This window comes from Grammomys surdaster, unplaced genomic scaffold (assembly GCF_004785775.1).
Source record: "Grammomys surdaster isolate TR1022 unplaced genomic scaffold, NIH_TR_1.0 126113, whole genome shotgun sequence".
Classification (NCBI taxonomy): Eukaryota; Metazoa; Chordata; class Mammalia; order Rodentia; family Muridae; genus Grammomys; species Grammomys surdaster.
In genome coordinates this window covers 2,587,698-2,596,368 of record NW_021620921.1, presented here as the reverse complement: position 1 = coordinate 2,596,368, position 8,671 = coordinate 2,587,698, and positions in this window count along the sequence as shown.

The following is an 8,671-nucleotide window of genomic DNA, read 5'->3' as shown; positions in this document are numbered from 1 at the left end:
CTAATTAGCTTTAACGGATTGAAGATGATGCATTAAATATTTAAGTTTAAGTCGAAAATGTCATTAACATCCATAATTCAGCTTTCTGGATGAAACAGGAATCCATGGTGTCTCAGATCTATTCTCCACGTGGGTGGTAAGATCTACTGAATTCAGGCACGTGATTACTTAGATGTTCTGGTTTACTTCCCACGGTGAAGGTAGGAGATCTGGTGTGTCCTGAGAGATGCCCTTCCTCTGTAGCAACAGAGGGAACTGGGACTTTGGATTTTCAGAAAGACTGTCACAGTCTAGCAGAGGTTACCCTTGTTCTGAACACAGCATTTAAAAATCACTCTTTTTGAGGATTCAGAGCATAACCCCGTTATCAAAAATTCTCTAAAAGACTACACTTGACTCGCTAACAGTTTGAGAAACGAGAATGCAATAATTGCCGGATCCATTTAAAAACTGGCAAGACCAGGGGCCACTCTGCATTCATCATCAAGGATCCTTTTACTTGCAACTTACAATTTGTCTATTACCCATTAATGGAGGCTGTTATCATACCTCTCTAGCCATGCGTGGGGGTGTCTAGAAAACATTTGATCTAGTCATGTTGGAAAATTGTTATACTTAATATATTGACTGGACCATGAAAAGATCTTAGACATGTCCTGCGGCTGTGTATGTAAGTGTGCATATGTGTGTGCGCGCATGTGGAGGCCTAAAGTTGATGCTGGAGGTCTTCCTTCATCACTGTCTACTCTATTTGTTGATCCTGCAACATGGTGAATCTAGCTAGTCTAAGCTAGTCAGTTTTACCTGTGGATCCCAGTCTCTGTCTCCCTAGTGCTGAGATTGTAGATGGCTGCCAAGCCTGCCTGGCTTTTGTAGCTTTTACAACTTAGATCACCTGGGCTCTGAACATTGGAACACTGGTGCCTCTCTAGTTCTCAACTTTGTTTTTTAGACAGGGGTCTAACCTGGAGCTCACTGATTGGCTCCTAGACTGCTCCGCCAGGGAGCACCAGGGATCCTCTTATCTCTGCCTCCCAAGAGGAGGTAAGGAGGTATTACAGGTTCAGACCACCATGATGCCTGGCTTTTTTGGGGAGTGGGGATACTAGAGCTTGAATTTAGGTTCCCATGTTTGGGCATGGCAGGCACATGTCAACTGAGATGGATTTCCAGTCCCAAGTTTTAGTATTAAAAATGTTGGCTTATCTTTAACAATTATCTGTCCCTTATAAACAGTGTGCATAGCCATGTTTTAGAGTGATGCTCCCAAAGGAGCAGTTTGCCCATGAGGTCCCTGGAGCCCTTGTTAAAACAGTGTTTCTGTCTGAAAAGGTCTGGGCTGGATCCTGAGATTCTGAAAGTTTCTAATAAAGTCAGTGCCAAAGCCTCAGCCCAGGGAGAGGCTGTGGTTTCAGTGATTTTAGAGGATGAAGAAGAAGGAAAAAAAAGTGCTATTACTAAACAAACAAGCACACTGGAAGGCACAGCCCTTGTTCGGTGAACGTGAGAACTGGAATTCAGATCCTCAGAATTTGTGTAAATAACCATGATGAATGCTGCCTGCCTGTAATCCTAACAGAGACTGGATCCCTGGGATAAGAGACTCTGCCTCAGTATACAAGGTGGAGAGTGAACAAGGAAGATACGTAATGTCCGCCTTCAGCATCCACACTTAGGACATGTGCACCCAACATACACAGACACACACACACATACACACACACACACCCCACACAGGGGCATGTTTTAAAGAATTGTCCTGCAAATATCAGATATAGCAACTTAAATCACATGCTGATTGATGGGGAAATGCTTAACTGTTTGCAACTACAAAAATACATGAAGCATTAACTCACATTTTCCAAAGTGCTTTTTATTTGTGTACTTAATTTCCTAGCCCTGTCTTTTCTGACACAAGTTCAAACTGGAGTCTAGACTTCACACATCAAGTGTATAACACAAGCTCAGATTTAGGGTTTGTGTTTGGAAGGGAACCCAAATGGATTGCTTCCAAGTCTTTGAAGATATTTAAATGTAGTCATTTTCATTAATTGCTCCTAACAAGTAATTAATACTGCTTCAGGGTTTCACAGGAACTTACATCTTTCCCATGCTGCACTGGGCTATAGGACCATTGTGCAGCTTCCAGGTCCCTTGATTGCTTGCCTTTCACAGAAGCTTTGAAGTAAGAGCAGTGGTGATTTATCAGAAGTGACTCTGTGCTCAGAACTCACAAGTGGAGTGTGGGGGGATGTGTGTATGTGTGTGGGGGGTGGTGGTGGAGAGGGGCCAGGGTGTTAGAGGCTTGTTGTTGCTGTTTTCTTGTTGTCTTGTGTTTGGGGAGTGTTGAACATTGGGCCTGTGACAGAGAACTTCACAATAGTTTTGCAAAGTGGAATTCCCCCTGTCTCACCCCCTCCCCCCTTGAGAAAAATTGTCTAACACAAGTAAAGGTTAAGGGAAGTAAATATTTATCTCAGTGGTTACAAACAGTGCATTTTTAACAAGTTAGCAGCAGACTCTACCGCCCATTGTGTGGCTCCAGCTAGATGCCTAGCCTTGGCTGCAGGCATGCATGCAGGCCTGGCCACAGGTCATACTAGGCAGTGCACATATAACCCCTTCACCTACCCAGCAGGCCTCTCTGCCTGTGGGGGGCCAACCACCCCACAGGCACCTCTCTGCAGGCCTCCAGGTATCAGCAAGAGCTCCCTCCAACAGGCAGTTCCGGAAGGGACAGTCAGGTTCAAAACAATCTTCTAGAGAACTCTTCCTTTCTTTCCCTACTGGGGGTGTCAGAAAATCAGACACTACAGGTGCTTTCTGATCAACATTCCTTTGTCTAACTTCTCAAAGATCAGGCCTGAGGTTACAGATTTTAACTGGAAAGGATTCCTTTATGGTAAGCAGCAAGGGTGCCAAGTCCTAGCCACTCTGCTACTGACCTAAAGAGATTAAAACAACAACAACAACAACAACAACAACAACAACAACAACAACCCCACCTCAGATCCTCAGTTTTCTTGCTAGCAAAAAGAATCCCTAACTGGAAGCTGAAAGCAATTAAAAAGAATCTTCAAAAGCAGAGTGCAGGGCACGTGTGCAGAGCGCGACAGTCCTGATAAACAGAGGCTGCATTTCCGTTCAACATCAGATTCCCAGTAGACTGTTCGTTCTATAAGAACCAAGCAGCTTGGATGACTGAGTACTCGATCCTTAATCCAGCTACCTTTCTCATCTCTTCCTCTGCTGTTAGTCAGACTTTCCCCATCCATCCCTTTCAGCCTATGTTAGCAGATCTCCTCTTTCCCTCTGTCTTCCTGATGCTGAGGCTGTGGCTTTAAGCCATAGGAAGTCTTAAACAAGCTTTTAGTGACACTTCCTGAGTATGAAGGGATGCACCCCAAGGGGAGGACTCCAGTGATCTTCATTTTTCAAGATGTTTGTCCTGATTCTGCTTCATAATAAATATCCTCAGAATGCCCAGGGCCAGTGGACCCAGGCCAAGTACCCGATGACGCCTGTGCTGCTAGCTGAGCTGAAGAGGCTAATGCTACAGTAACATCTTTCATCTGTTATAAACTGTTTATAAAGTTGCCTCCAGATAAAAGTGCAGAACTTAAAACACAATTAGCAACTGGGGAGATGGTTCAGGAGGTATGAGTGCTTGCCATGAAAGCTGGAGGACCTGAGTTCAAGTCCCAGCACTTCTGTAAAAAGCTGGGTACAGATGCCTGTGCCTGTAACCCTGCCCTGGGAAGTGAGACAGGATGTTCTGGGAGCCTGCTTAGCTAGCCTGGAAGAAATGGTGTTTCTCATTCAGTGAGAGACTCTGTCTTAAATGAGGAGAGTGGAAAGCAATAGAGAAAGATAACTGATATCCTCCTCTGGCTTTCCCAGCATGGACCCTCAAGTACATGCAACACACACACACACACACACACACACACACGGAACTCGTCATTAATTAAGAGCCCCATTTTGAGAAGGAGGAAGCAAATTATACATTCCAAAGGTTTAAAAACATCTGAAGGTAGTAGGAGTGGACAACAGAGTCTCAATATAGCCGGCATTGGTCACGCCACAGGGCTGCAACTGGCTTTAAACCTGACAGCCATTTCAAATAACACCAGGGCCTTCTATGTCATCAAGAGTTCTGTGCATGTGTGTCTATATGTGAAAGTGCATCTGCACGTGGGTGAGAGTGCACATACTCATGTGCAAGTGACATGGATGTGTGCCTGTATGTATGCAAGTTTGGCTCCATCTGCTTTCTCCTTTGGCTTTCCTACTCCTGAGCTGCAAACAGCCCTGAGAACTCTGGGCTTCCTCCTGATCCACCAGGCTGTCAGCATTGCTCTTAATCTAGATCAGTTCTTTTATGTGTGACTTAGAAAAGAACTGTTGGATTATAGGATAAATTTAACATTAACAGGGTCACTTAAAGTGATTTCCCCCTTTTTCTTGCTATCAACTACAAAAAAAAAAAACCTAACAGAAAGAAGCAAGAGAAATTAGAGTATTAGAAAATCTTTTGGGTTAGACGATGCCTGGTGCAAATGTCAACATATTGGTTTTTTCAAAATGATAATATTTTTATGAATAAGGCAGGGAAACTAAGTTCATCTCAATTGCTCAACAACCCTGCTGTACCATGTCTGTCAACTTAAAATTAAGGAGGGAAGAGTTGGCAGGTTGGAAAATAGTTATGTCTGAAGCTCAGTTTAAACAAAACTAGCTTTGTAGGGAATATTCTTTTAATGTTTCAAGGTTCGTGTAAAATGATAGAAAAAAATGAAGATTAAACATTGGTTATTTTTGTCTCTAGAAAAAATAGTTATGCATTTCAGTGTTCCTGCATGGCACTGGGGAAACTGTGCCTCCTGGATACACAGCACTCACAATAGTGATGAGTGCCTTTTAGGAAAAGTTCATTTACATTAGGTAGAAAGCCTCATTTAGACAATCTCCCATGGAAGCTGGCTGCCGCTCATTAATCTGGTGCCTTCCCTCAAGTATAAATCACTTGCTCTCCACTCAGAACTCTTGCAGCAGCTTCAAAAGTGAGCTGGACTCACTAGGACATTGGTTGTTTGCAACAAACATCAATTAAGAAAATACACACATTTCAAAAAAGCAAACTATACTGTTTGTTTTTGGAAAATAATTTCCTTTTCTAGTTGAAAGGCATAGAAATATATTATTATTACAGAATTTTAAAATTCTAATTTTCTAATCATGTTCAATAACCACAGTATGTGCTCTTCATTTAAGAAACTGAATGCTGGGACAAGAGAGATGGCTCAGTGGTTAAGAGCACTGGTTGCTCTTGTCGAGGTCCTATGTTTGATGCCCAGCATTCACGTGGTAGCTCACAATCCTTGATCACTCTAGTTCTAGGGCCTCTGGCACCCTCTTCTGACCTCTAAGAGCAACAGGCTTGTATATACACATGCATACAGGAGGCAAACATTAATACATGTAACATTTAAAAAAATCTTAAAAATGTTTTAAAAAGTATCAGGGAGACCAATGAACATTGGTATTCATTGTGTTACTTTGCCCACAAAGATTATTCCTAATTTCTTTTGTGCATCTAATAGATAATTTTCCTGGGCCAATATTTCCTCCTAGAAGCCAGGCTTATGTCTATTATAATTCTGTAGATGAGAAATACAAATAATGTAAAGTTTTATTTTTCTTTCTTTTTCACTGGAAAATGAATATTTGCACAAGCATATTTTTAGACACTTGTTTGAAACTCTTGCTTATCTCCAAAGAATATCTTCTTATCAAACTCACAAAATTCAAAAAGCAGGAAACAAAATTTTCTCATTTCCTATTAGCTCATATGAGAGGATTCCCCTACAATATTTTTCATTTGGGTAACAAAAGAACATACATTTCAGTAAGAACGTATAAATGGACTAAATGCTTAGAACGTGGTGTCGTGGTCAACTACCATTCATTCGTTTCTATTGTGATGACATAGGACTTTATGTAGTGTTTCAAAGTTTTGGTTGAATGAACAAGGATGCTGGGGTTCGAAAGGGACTTGCAGAGTGGTTTGACTATGGAAATAATTGCACCGTGTAAATTTTGTAGCCTCTTGCACCTCCTGTGTAGATGGAATTAGGAGAGGTATGTAGTTTCAATGAGTCACGGCTCTCTCATTTATCAAATGCTCCCCAAGTGTTTACCTATGTGGACAGCAGTTCAGTAGTACATGCAGTGTTCTTGGCAGATAGAAAATGTCCAGTATCCGTTTCTTCCTCTGCTCATCTGATAAGTTTAACTATGGCTAAGGTTATATACTTATTTTCCACATATGCATAAAGTATGCTACATTTTGTTGTAGTAACTAAACCTCTGCTTCATGCAATGGCTTTCACATCAGACAGGAGTTTGCTTAGCCACAGCTTTAGGCAACTGCTCAAAGTCTGAGGACAACATCCAACTCTAGCAGGAGTGTGACGTTTCAGTCTGAAAACCCAACCAACATACTGGACGAGAGTTATAAAAGACATAACAGAAATGTAAAGAGAATCTCTTGTGTATGGAAACATCACCTGTCAATAAAATGCTGCTGGCCTATTAGGTTGGGCAGGAAATAGGGAAGTGACAGTTCCAATACTGAGACAGGTTTTCTGGAATGTTTGCTCCAGAATTGTAGAGGAGATGGTCGCATAAACTTGAGAAGAGGTCCCTAACCATGTGGAAGACATAGAACAATTTAAACAGGTTTTTATAAGGAATGGGCTAGTCAGAGAACAAGCTTCTGGCCTAAGCATATATTAATAAATGAGTAGCCTCAGAGTCATTATTCCGGGAACAAAAGGCTAGGTAGAAAGGCTAAAGGTTACACACAAAAGCAGTTTTAGCACTGAAATGAAAGTTTCAAGGATTCCTGATTTTCATGTCAATAGAAAAATGTAAGTTATGTTATGAAGCAACTGGTGAAATGAATTTCATGAGACGATGCTTAAAACATCTATGTGGGCCTGGTGGTGGTGGTGGTTCATGCCTCTGATGCCAGCACTTGAGAGGCACAGACAGGTAGCTCTCTAAACTTTAAGGCCAGCCTAGTCTACAGAAGGAGTTCCAGGACACTGAAGGGTAAACAGAGAAAAGTCTGTCTCAAAAAAACAGAACAAGACCAAACCAAAAAGAAAAACAAAACAAAAATCCCAAACAGCAATTGGGAAAGCTTAGCTTTTCTTCACAGTTAGTGTTTACTCCAGTAATAGTAAAAACAAATAAATCCTTCACAACAACAACAAGCTCTCGCAGGTCTGACTCACTGTTACCACCGTCAAACTATTTCTGGATAGAAGAAAAAAAAACAAACAAAAAATATTTTGAAGTGATAAAAACATTTCCATAATATCATTTCAAAGAAATAAAATATTTTCCCCAGTACTCCCAGTCCAATACTTAGCTTCTGATGTGTGTTTGACAATTCATGAGTGCTATGACACTGCCCTGGTAGCCACTAGTTTCATGTGTGCCAATACCTTTATCAATTATTTATATATTACATATATAATATTTAATATATGACATATTTATATATTATATATTTATTATATATGTAAGATATATAGGTATATATAGGTATATATAGATATATATAGATATATAGATATATACCTACATATCTTACTTATATCTTAAATATATCATATATATATATGTCAGATATAAGATATATCCATCATATATCTTATTCACTGGCTGTATTTGCATTTCTACTTTATTACTTCTGGTTTTGTTGTCTACAATTGCTCACTTTTGTTTTTCCCAAATACATTATTTACCACAAAGTGTTCTCAGTGTTAACTTGTATTTGACAGATTCAAAAAACATCAGTATGATGACCTAATTTCCTGGTCTAGTCAAAGTTCTACCTGATCAACCACCCGACAACTGCACAATGAGAAAGAGTCCCTCTTGAGCTGTATTTCACATTCACTTCAGATAGAGAAGTGTCTGTTGCTCTTTTCAGATCACTCTTAAGAGTTCTGGAACTTTATCCTATGCCCATCATTAATCCACCCGACTTGATTAGCCCATTCAACCAGACCCCTGTATTACCAATACTGATTTGAGTCTCTTCAGATGTTCAAGGCATAGAGTCTCAGAAAAAAAAAAAGTTTGCATTATGTAAATGTGTCCTGGGCATGAAATAAATGATGTACTTTCTCTTTCACCAGCCAAGCACTTCTTTGCCCTCTCTGGTTCCCCAGTGAACTACAACTCATTAAACCTAGATATAAGGGGACATGAGGCCCCCTCTCTAATAAGCAAAGGGGTCACCACCAAGAGGTATAGCAAACTGCCAGCTGGCTTTTCTCCCTGCTTTAATGAGCATGTTCTTGCTTCTTGGGGCAACCCGTGCACTCTGGCTTTGCACTCAGCGAGAATACCTGGGATTCTGCAGCCTAACTGTTCCTGGAGATCACCACCAAAATAGGCCTACTAAGACATCCAGGATGGATTGCTAGATGTCGTGAGTCAGCTCCGGAGCCGGAGCTCTGTACTCTGTGCTTTTTGTTTGCATCCTTGTGTGTTCCAGCCAAGCAAATGACAATTGCTAGTGAAGACCTTAGCTAAAAAGCAAGGCTTTTCCCTTTCTAATAAATAGAAGTATAAAGAGCAAATAAAGCCTTGC